Below are 10,852 nucleotides of genomic sequence, written 5' to 3' on the forward strand. Positions count from 1 at the left end.
GCAAGGGGCCGAACCAGTATAAACTCCCTGCGTCCTTTGTCCGCTTTAACCCCTTTAAGCTAACCCGTCACGATGGCTCCACGACTAAGTCCTTTCACTAGGACATATGCGGTGACAAAACCACGACAGTTGGCGCCCACCGTGGGGCTATCGCACGATGATTTCGAGTTCTTAGAGGGCAGCTTCGAAGGGCTCAAGGGATACGCTGTGGGCCGGATGACCAAGAGTCGTCGCGGCAAGCTCTACATCGACAACACAGGCTGGGGCCCCGAGGCCGGCTCAATCGAGTACGGGTACCGGGTCCCCTTCGGTGGTATTCACGTCTTCATTGGCAAGATTGGCGAGCCGGGCCCTGAGCCGGATATCTGCACCGACATCGTCGAAACGGCTCAGTGTGCGAGACCTGCCCGGGCTCAGCCCGCCATGAAGCGTGCCTTCGTGGGAGTCATCCACGGAGCGGAATCTGAGGATCGATCGGCATCTGCTGGTGAAACCGTCGTTTACTCTGATGACGAGTCATCTACTGGAGAGACCGAGTCATTGTACCAGCTGCAAGATGGCCGGTTTGGGGGCTATTCTGATGGCGACAGTATTCCGGACCCCTTCGATCCGCCGAGCCGGGTTGCGATCTTCATGGCCGGTACACAGCCTGCGCAGCACTCCTCGACTGCAGCGACAATGGTTTCTGGATCAGCAGCGGCGACAGCAGCCGGGGCAGGAGGCCCTGTGTGACCGCCGGCTCAGGTTTTGTCTGATTTCTTCGACGCTTTGGCAGCACTGCTGGCAGCAGAGGTTAACCCGGCGAATCAGGATGAGCATAACGCGGAAGTCGCGAAGGTGAAGGATCAGATAACTCAACCCAAGGCAGACCTGGCAGCTGAGGATACCAGGATGGCCGCAGAGCGGGCCGAGTTGGATGCAGAGGCTTACCGACTTATGTTAGATCAGAGCGCGTCAAATGATGTCATGAGGAGAAGGTACCGATCTCACCTGCCTCCGGTTTATGAGGAAAGGAATCTCTTTGACACGCCAGGAGTAGGGACCAGTAACCCGCCAGTGGTAAACCGGGTAGAGGCACCTGGAACGGGAGCGCCGGTTCAGTCGCACCCAATAGACCCGCCTCGTCAGAACAATATCTTGTCGCAGCACGTCCCAACGCCTCCGGGTCATTACTCTAACCCGTTGGATAACATAGTCGCCGCCGCTTCACGATTGGCAGCTCTCCCGATCGAAGGTGAGTCTCCGGTAGCAGTTGAAACACGATGGGCTAGAGAGCTACTTCAGACAGCTTTGACTCAGCAGCAGGCCTATTCATATAGCCGCGAGAGGATTCATTCCACCCCTCGTCCAAGCTTGAGTTACAGCAGGCATATAGATGAACCGGCCGTGTCGAGCAATGCACGGAATCGTAATCCGCCTCGTGGCCATAACCCGGTGGGTGGCGGTGTTGATGCTCAGAACATGGTGGATCGTGCTAGGGCACGTCGGGAAGCCGAGTTAGCAGCACAGTACGCGGCCCATCAGCTTACTCCGGCTCTTCCAACAACTTCGGTGGAACCAGGAGTTACCTCCAGTTCTTTGGGGGTGCCGTGCCTCGTCCCGGCCTTACATAATGTACGGCTGCCCAAGGATTTCAAGGGTCCACGTAAGGTGCCCAATTACACTGCCGACTTATCCCCTGAGTCATGGGTTGAAAGTTATGAGATGGCGATGGAGATGCTGGATGTGGATGATGCGACATGTGCTAAATACTTCACCATGATGTTGGAGGGAACCTCTCGCACTTGGTTGAAAAACTTGCCCGCTAACTCCATTGGGTCATGGGCCGAGTTAAGAGCCCGGTTTATCCAGAATTTCAAGGACACGTGCAAGCAGCCCATGTCAATTGTGGACTTAGCTGCCTGTGTGCAAGAGGAAGGAGAATCAACAACCCACTGGGTGCGCCGGGTTTCCGAAATTTTGCATTCATCGGACCGCATCAACGCTGATACAACAGTTTTAACGTTGGAAGGCAATTGCCGGTTCGTACCTTTGAAGTTGAAGTTGGGACGGCTTAAACGTCACTGCAATGACATGGGACGCTTATGGTAGCTCTGGTTAAGTATGCCGACTCTGATAGTACCAAGGACCCTAAGTATGACGAAGAAAAGATAGGAAAGGGAAAGAAGAGCGGCAGTGCCAAGGGGCAGCAACATAACACGGCGGATCATGGAAACAATGGTAAGCGTAAAGCGGATAACAGTTTAGATTTTGTGGCTAACACCAACACGCAGGATAATGGTCAGTGTCGTAAGGGTAAACCGCCCCCGCGGAGTGGAGGATCAGGTCTCAACCTTGAGCACCTGTTAAACCAGCCTTGCCCAAAGCACGGGTCGCGAGAAAGGCCAGCCACGCACCTCTGGAAGGATTGCTTTATTATGCGGGAGTTCAAAACTCAGATCTTTTCCGATATGATCATGGACCGTCCGGCGGTTCAGGACCCAGTTCTCGTGGGCTGGGTTATGGTGGAGACAATTCTGGCTCAGGATTTCAAGGTAATCAAAGCGGACATGGCAATCAAGGCAGTCAGGGCAACCAGGGTGGTTATAATCATCAAGGGAGTCAGTAGTAGCAGCAGTCGGGTTACCAGAGCAACCCGAAGCAGTTGAATAGTGGGCAGTATCATGTCTTCACCACTAGCCTATGCAGGCGCGATCAGAAGCTTCATAAAAGGGCAGTGAACTCCTTTGAACCGGCGGTGCCCCGTTACTTGCGCTGGTCTGAACAACCCATTGTGTGGATTCGAGAGGATCATCCACCCCGGGTTGATAATCCGGGTCATCTGGCTTTGGTGGTGGCACCTCAGGTCGGAGGATATAAGTTCACCAAAGTACTCATGGATGTAGTATCAACATCCTTTATTATGAAACCTTCCGTCGCATGGGGTTAACAGATAAAAATCTTAAACCGTCAAACACCGTTTTTCATGGTGTGGTGCCTGGTAAATCGGCGTATCCAGTTGGTAAGATAGCTCTGGAGGTTACTTTTGGGGATGATCATGATTCAAGATCAGATACATTGACCTTTGAAGTGGTAAAAATTAAGAGTCCGTATCATGCCTTGTTTGGACGGCCGGCTTATGCTAAGTTTATGGCAAGGCCCTGTTATGTCTATCTGCAGCTCAAGATGCCAGGTCATAAGGGGACCATCACGGTACATGGGAGCCGTAAGATCGCTTTGGAATGTGAAGAAGGTGATGCGGCTTATGCTGAGTCGGTTTGTGCAACAGAGGAGTTAATGTTCTACAAAGACAATGTTGATCCGGCGGATATGACTTCTTTGAAGAAGCCAACCACATAGCATGATATAGCCTTGAAGTTTAAATCGGCTGATGAGACTAAGCTGGTTGATTTTGTTCCTGGCGATTCATCCTAGCAGTTTAGCATCGGCGCTAACTTGGATCCGAAATAGGAAAGCGCGCTCATCGAGTTCATCCGTGAGAACCGGGACATCTTTGCATGGAAACCTTCTGACATGCCAGGTGTACCGAGGGAACTCGCTGAGCACACTCTTAATGTTGATCCCAAGTTTAAACCGGTCAAGCAGTTTCTCCGCCGCTTCAATGAAGAAAGATGCAAGGCCATTGGCGAGGATGTAGCCAGGCTCTTGGCGGCTGGGTTTATCATTGAAGTATTTCATCCTGAGTGGTTGGCTAATCCGGTGCTAGTACTTAAGAAGAACGGCACTTGGCGTATGTGTGTAGACTACACAGATTTGAACAAGGCTTGTCCAGCAGATCCTTTTGCTCTCCCTCGTATTGATCAAATCATTGATGCTACGGCGGGTTGTGAGCGTTTGAGCTTCCTGGATGCTTACTCCGGTTATCATCGGATCAAAATGGCAGTTAAGGACCAGCAGAAAACAGCTTTTATAACTCCGTTTGGAGCCTTCTGCTACGTATCTATGCCCTTTGGGCTCAAGAGTGTCCAGGCGACTTATCAGCACTGTGTGCAGAATTGTCTTCATAATCAGATCGGGCGTAATTTTCATGCTTATGTGGATGATATTGTGGTGAAGTCCAGGAAAGAGGAGACATTGATAGATGATTTGAAGGAGACTTTTGGTAACCTCCGGGTTTATAAGATGATGCTTAATCAGGCCAAGTGTGTCTTTGGTGTACCGGCGGGCAAGCTCTTGGGTTTTCTGGTGTCTAACAGAGGCATTGAAGCTAATCCGGAGAAGATCAAGGCTATTACTTCGCTGGCTAAACCGAAGTGTATCAATGATGTTCAACGCCTGGCGGGCCGGATTGCAGCTTTAAGCCGTTTTATCAGTCGCCTTGGGGAGAAGGCCATCCCTTTATATCATATGCTGAAGAAGACGGATGACTTCGTCTGGAGTGATGCCGCCAATAAAGCGTTTGAGGATCTAAAGCGGCAGCTAGCTGAGCCGCCTGTCCTTGCTGCTCCCGTTGATAAAGAGCCATTGTTGTTATATGTGGCTGCTAACGCCCGGGCTGTTAGTGTGGCGATTGTGGTGGAGCGCAAGGAGGCTGGAAAGGAATATCCGGTTCAACGGCCGGTTTATTATATCAGTGAGGTACTTATCGAGTCCAAGCAGAGGTACCCGCATTGGCAGAAGCTGGTGTATGGAGTTTTCATGGCAAGCCGGATGCTTAAGCAGTATTTTCAGGGTCATCCAATCACTGTGGTCAGTTCTGCTCCTTTGGGGGATATAATCCAAAACAGGGAAGCAACTGGCCGGGTTGCTAAGTGGGCCATTGAGCTTGGACCTCACGGGTTAAAATATATGCCTCGAACGGCAATTAAGTCCCAGGTGTTGGTGGATTTCATCAATGACTGGACAGAGTTACAGGCGCCAGAAGAGAAGTCGGATCATACTTATTGGACTATTCATTTTGATGGGTCCAGGCAATTGGAGGGCTCGGGGGCTGGAGTCGTGTTAACTTCCCCACGAGGTGATAAGTTTTGTTATGTTCTCCGTTTAATGTTCCCTTGCACTAACAATGCAGCTGAATATGAGGCCTTGCTCCACGGTCTTCGGATGGCTAAGGAGATGAAATTAAGCCGGGTTAAGTGCTTCGGTGACTCAGACCTGGTGGCTCAACAAGTATCTGGTACTTGGGATTCCAAGGACCCGCTCATGGCAGCGTATCGTCGAGAGGTGGATATTGTTGCTGGTCACTTCAAAGGTTATCAGGTTGACCATGTGGACCGGCGAAAGAACGAAGCGGCGGACGCTTTAAGCCGTTTGGGTTCCCAACGTAAACCGGCTCCACCCAATGTTTTCCTGGATGTTTTACATAACCCGTCGGTCAAGCTACCTACAGAGGAGGATTTGGCTGTTCCTGATCCGGAGGCTCAGCTGGTGGCGGCTCTTCATGTCATCCCGGATTGGACGGTCCCATATTTGGTGTATATGAACCGGGGCGAGTTACCGGAGGATGAAACTTTGGCCAGGCAGAAAATCCGGCGGTCCAAGTCGATGACTGTTGTCAATGGAGAGTTACATCATTGCAGTGTGACAGGGGCATTTCAGCGTTGCGTGTCTCCTGAAGAAGGCCGTGAGATTTTGCATGAGATCCACGAAGGAGATTGTGGTCACCACGCCAGTTCAAAGTCTGGTAGCCAAGGCCTTTCGTCATGGCTTCTATTGGCTGACGGCTCATGCTGATGCTGAAGACTTGGTCAAAAAGTGTGATGGCTGTCAGAAATTTTCACGCCGAGCTCATGTTCCGGCTCAAGAACTGAGGATGATTCCAATCACTTGGCCGTTCGCAACTTGGGGGCTGGATATGGTTGGGCCCTTTAAGAGATCCAAGGATAAGAAGACCCACCTTCTGGTGGCGGTTGATAAGTTCACTAAGTGGGTGGAGGCAGAGCCAGTCAGTAAGTGTGATGCAGCTACGGCGATTCAATTAATCAAGAAGGTGATTTTCCGGTTTGGTTTTCCACACAGCATTATAATTGATAATGGTACTAATCTGTCCAAGGGTGCTATGAAAGAATTTTGTCAACGAGAGCACATCCGGCTTAACGTGTCATCAGTGGCCCACCCCCAATCTAATGGTCAAGCGGAGAGAGCCAATCAAGAGATTTTGAGAGGCATCAAGCCCCGGCTTATGGTTCCCCTGCAGAGGACGCCGGGTTGTTGGGTGGAAGAGTTACCTTCCGTGTTATGGAGCATTAATACCACCCCCAACAGACCTATGAGTTACACGCCTTTTTTCATGGTTTACAGAGCATAGGCGGTTCTCCCTAGTGACATCCATCATGACTCGCCTCGTGTGGCGGCTTATGTCGAAGCTGACAATGAGAAGGCACGACAGGAAGCACTTGACCTGTTAGATGAGGAGCGTGACATTGCAGCAGCTCGTTCAGCGATTTACCAGCAAGATCTGCGTCGCTATGACAGCCGCCGGGTTAGAACCAGAACTTTTCAGGAAGGTGATCTAGTGCTCCGACTCATCCAGGATCAGACTGATATGCACAAGTTATCTCCGCCTTGGGAAGGACCCTTTGTGGTCAGCAAGAATCTGCATAACGGGTCATACTACCTTATCGATGTTCGAGAGCACAAAGACTCAGTAAATCGGAGGAGACCCACCGGCCGTGGAATATCGCTCATCTTCGGCCTTATTATACTTGAGCCACAGGCTCTTCTTATGTACATAGTTATGACAATGTATATATTATGATCAATATAATAAACCGGAGCCTCAGCTAAAGCGGGGTCTCTGTTGTTTTTTACATCATGTGTAGTTACATGGGGGTTTCTGTTTATAAAGCGGAGTCCTGTTTACCCATTGATCCGGCTTACAAAGCCATATATATAAATCACTTGGGGGCTTGGTCGTATTCGAACCATAGCTACACCTCTTGATCGGCATAAGGCCACCAGGGAAATCACTTGGGGGCTTGGTCGTATTCGAACCATAGCTACACCTCTTGATCGGCTTAGAGCCAAAAGGAAATCACTTAGGGGCCAAAGAGAGTGTTGCAAAAGCACAACTCAAACATAGGCACCCACTGAGCACAGCTCAAAATATTGCTTGGGGGCTCTTTGCTTCTCAAAGAACAAAGAGTCTACACCCTTGTAATAGGCTATCAAGCCAGGCTTGGAAGCCAGGTGTATTCACCTAAAACCCCGGATTATCCTGCCTCTTTAAGTAAGCCACTCCGTCCAGGTAATCCTGGTATGACCCGCCGAACGTTTGACAAGTCAATCTCATAGACCCTGAACTTGTCAAAGTTAAAACGACAATTTGTTAATGTGAGGTCCATCTTAAAAGGCTTTGTAAAATGGTTTAACTCAGTGGCCTGGCAGCCCATGAAAAGCCTCGATTTTAGGCCTGGCAGCCCATGAAAAGCCTCGCATGTTCTTTTTATGCTTTGATTTGCCAAGTTTTTTATCCTTTGATGAGATTTATAATATTTTATGATATACCGGCGTTTATTGACCCGGCTTGGCTTTCAACTACAAGTTGTCAGTACGTGATCAGTTATAATCCGGCGTTTATTGACCCGGTCTGGTTTCGACTATAAGTCGCCAGTGGTATATATGGATAATCCGATGTTTATCACAACCCGGTACGGTTTTATCATAAACCGGCACAATATGGAAGGAGTTATCAGTACTCAAGATTAGGGTTATCACCCTTACTACAATAAAGTTGGCCAACCAACGATGTGATTCAATGTCACAGGTATCATCTATTTCATATTTGATTATTTTCACATACAGCCTTGGTTATAAACCCTGGCTGTATATTTGGGCATCATGACCCGTCCGACGGTAAACCGCCAGGACACTTTCAACTTCTTGTATGCAGGAACAACTTGAATAACAGTGTCAGGCTATGGATTATGAACATAATATATCCTAAGCATGGCGGATTAACAGTGTGAGGCAAAATAAATATGCGCGATGGCATAGCAGACCAAGTGTTTTAACTAGCCTATTACAAAGCGCTTTAATGCCCAAAAGGATAATTGTTTTCAGCAAGTGTTGTAGTACGCAGAAGGCTAAACCGGCCTTCGGATCATGACTCATCACCAGGCTGACTTGACGGCTGCGGATCACCTTGCGCCGGTTCATCCTCCTCCTCTCTACCCAGTGGCTGGAAGTCAATGGTTGCCCAATCGATCCCAGTTAGGGCTTGGAATACAGCTTCATCGCTTATAAGTGTGGACGGTTCAACGTCAGGGGCATAGGTATGCTTACGTATTGGCGGGATAAGATTTTGAGCGTCCGAAGTTGGTGCAGCAACCCGTTTGTTGTTGATGTCATAAAATCGCATGATAGTATGACAGATCAGTTTCTTCCACCAATTGACAAGCCAGTGGACGCGCTTCCCTGGTTATGGCTCACAGGTCATCATTGTTGAAATCTGATCCGTCTTCCTTTAAGCTTGATACCCTTTACCCACATCCACCGGATCAAGATCAGGCACTCATGCTTTAGCCCGGGTTAGCACGATTAGAGCACCTGCCCTTGCAGCTGATCTTTTTAACTCTTCAACCCGGGCAGGTAGCATTGACAACCTTTCTAAGGTTTCCTTGATTAAGGTTGGGGGCGGCTTGTTATGAGAAGCAGTGCATATGATCCGTTGCGCGCCAGTATATAATTGCTCTATAAGAGTATATGCAGCCTTCAATTTCTTTTGCATGTCAGAGCCCAGATGGGTAATGCGAGTCCCTGCATCATCACAAGCATCAATAAGCCAGCAGCTGATAGGATAATATATGTAGAAAACTTAAAAGTGAGGATATTTACCAAACACAACAGTGGTCATGGCATTTATCTGCCGCTTTAAACCAGTCAGCTCTTCTGCCACCGGTTTAAGGGCTGCTTCGGCATCCTCACCTATTTTCTGCAAAGTGGATTTCTCTAGATCTCAATCCGCCCGCTCCTTCTGGAAATTTTCCTTCAACTTCTCCATGGCTGCTAAGGCACTGGTCAGCTCATCTTTAGCTTTGGAGGTTTCTGCTTGCTGGGACTTGATGTTTTCTTGAAGATCAGCGGTTTGGGTTTCTTTTTTGCTCAGCTCAGCCTATAAGAGACATATATAGCATGAGTTGGCAATACATATTTGAAGTACCAAGCACATAACAAGTTATACACTTGATACTTGGGGGTAATGCCTATTTGCTTGTTATTGGAAATTTTTACAAAGTCCCAAGCACAATACAAGTATTATTCTTGGCACTTGGGGGCTAATGTATATTTTCTCAAAGTAAACATTGGTAAAAGTCCCGGTTCAGCTTGGAAAGATAAACCGGCCCTTGGGGACTACACAGGCGAAAGTGACAGGCTTTTTATTCTAAAGTCCCGGTTCATCTTAATCAGTTAAACCTGCCCTTGGGGGCTATGCAATCAAAGTTGAGGTATTTTAAAGTCCCGGTTTAGATTGATATCATAAATCGGCCCCTGGGGGCTACTGGAGTTAATATTTGGATACGAGAAAAATAGATGCAGGGTTAAGCAGTAATTACCTCATATCGTTCTTTCATCAAGTTCACTAAACCGGCTTCATAGTCACGGCTTGTGTACAGACGGTTCAAGAAGCCAGAATGAATGTCTTGGGCGTTGAGATGGGCGTAGCTTGATAAGTCTGCATTCCACTTGCCTTTGCCCATAGCAGAAAGTTCTTCCTTGGCACTATGCTTGGATAAAGCGATATGATTACCAGGGGTGGTGTGGCCAAAGCCAGTAATCATAACGTCATTTGCCTTGTCATCTGCAGCCTTGACTGGGCTTGACGGTTTGTCAGCGGCGCAGACTGGGCTTGACGGTTTGTCAGTGGCTCGGACCGGGCTTGTCGTTTTATCAGCATGGCCCGTTGGATCGACCTCCACTTGTTCAAAAACAAAGTCATAATCTTGTGGTGGCGGATCATCAAGCATGGCGTCAGCATTTGTTTCTTCCGGATCTGGAGTTTTTTCCGGTACAATAGCTACATTGTCGTCAGTCGGTTTATTCAACCGGGCCTTCTTGATGGGTCTAGGTTTGGCACTGAGGAGAACAAACATAAAGGTCCATACATTAGACAAATATAATATATCAAGGATAAAATTAAAACATAACTCACCCAGGAACCGTCTTGAGGGGTGGAAGTTGTGTGGCCGTTGACTCGCCAGAGGATGAATGAGGGGTTCCCTGATAATTCGAATTAGACGGATTAAGAGGCTTTCGGAAACAACCCGCCTTGGGGTAAGAAGTATCAGGAATATAAGAGACCTCTGATCGACGTTTCTGGACTGCAGTATTTGGTAAACCGGCGGAGGTAACTACCTGGCCGCTGTGCCGGGTTGTGAGGCGAGCTTCGTGTTGCTGCTTCTTCAAAAGAAAATTTGGGTCCAAGTGAGCTAGGGGGTGAGAAAATCTTACTTTTCCGTTTGCTTGATGGATTTTCTGTGTTGGCAGAGGATCTGAACCGGAGGAGAGAATAATTACCTCTACATCATCAGCTTGGCTGCCTTCAGCGTCATCCTAATAATAGTCATTGTCAATGAGATGTATGAAAAACGAACCGAGAGAGTCAAGTTCTACCTCTGATTCTGGATTATCCAGGTCATCATCAATGTTTGGTTCAGAGGGTTCAGAGTTTTTCTTCTTGGCAGATTTTTTAGTAACCTTGGTCTTGGGGTGAGGCGTCTTGGCCGGTTTGTCCTATGATTTCTTCTTGCAGAACGGATCATCACCCTGTCAAAGATTGACAAATTTTTGAGGGAATATTTAAAAGGACCGGGTTAAAGCAGGAGATATACGATTCTTACAGCTGGCGGTTTATTGGAAGTACAGAAGGGGTTCAGCCCTATTTTGCTGCAGACAGCCACCGATTCATCCAAAA

Source organism: Aegilops tauschii, chromosome 4 (assembly GCF_002575655.3).
Source record: "Aegilops tauschii subsp. strangulata cultivar AL8/78 chromosome 4, Aet v6.0, whole genome shotgun sequence".
Lineage (NCBI taxonomy): Eukaryota > Viridiplantae > Streptophyta > Magnoliopsida > Poales > Poaceae > Aegilops > Aegilops tauschii.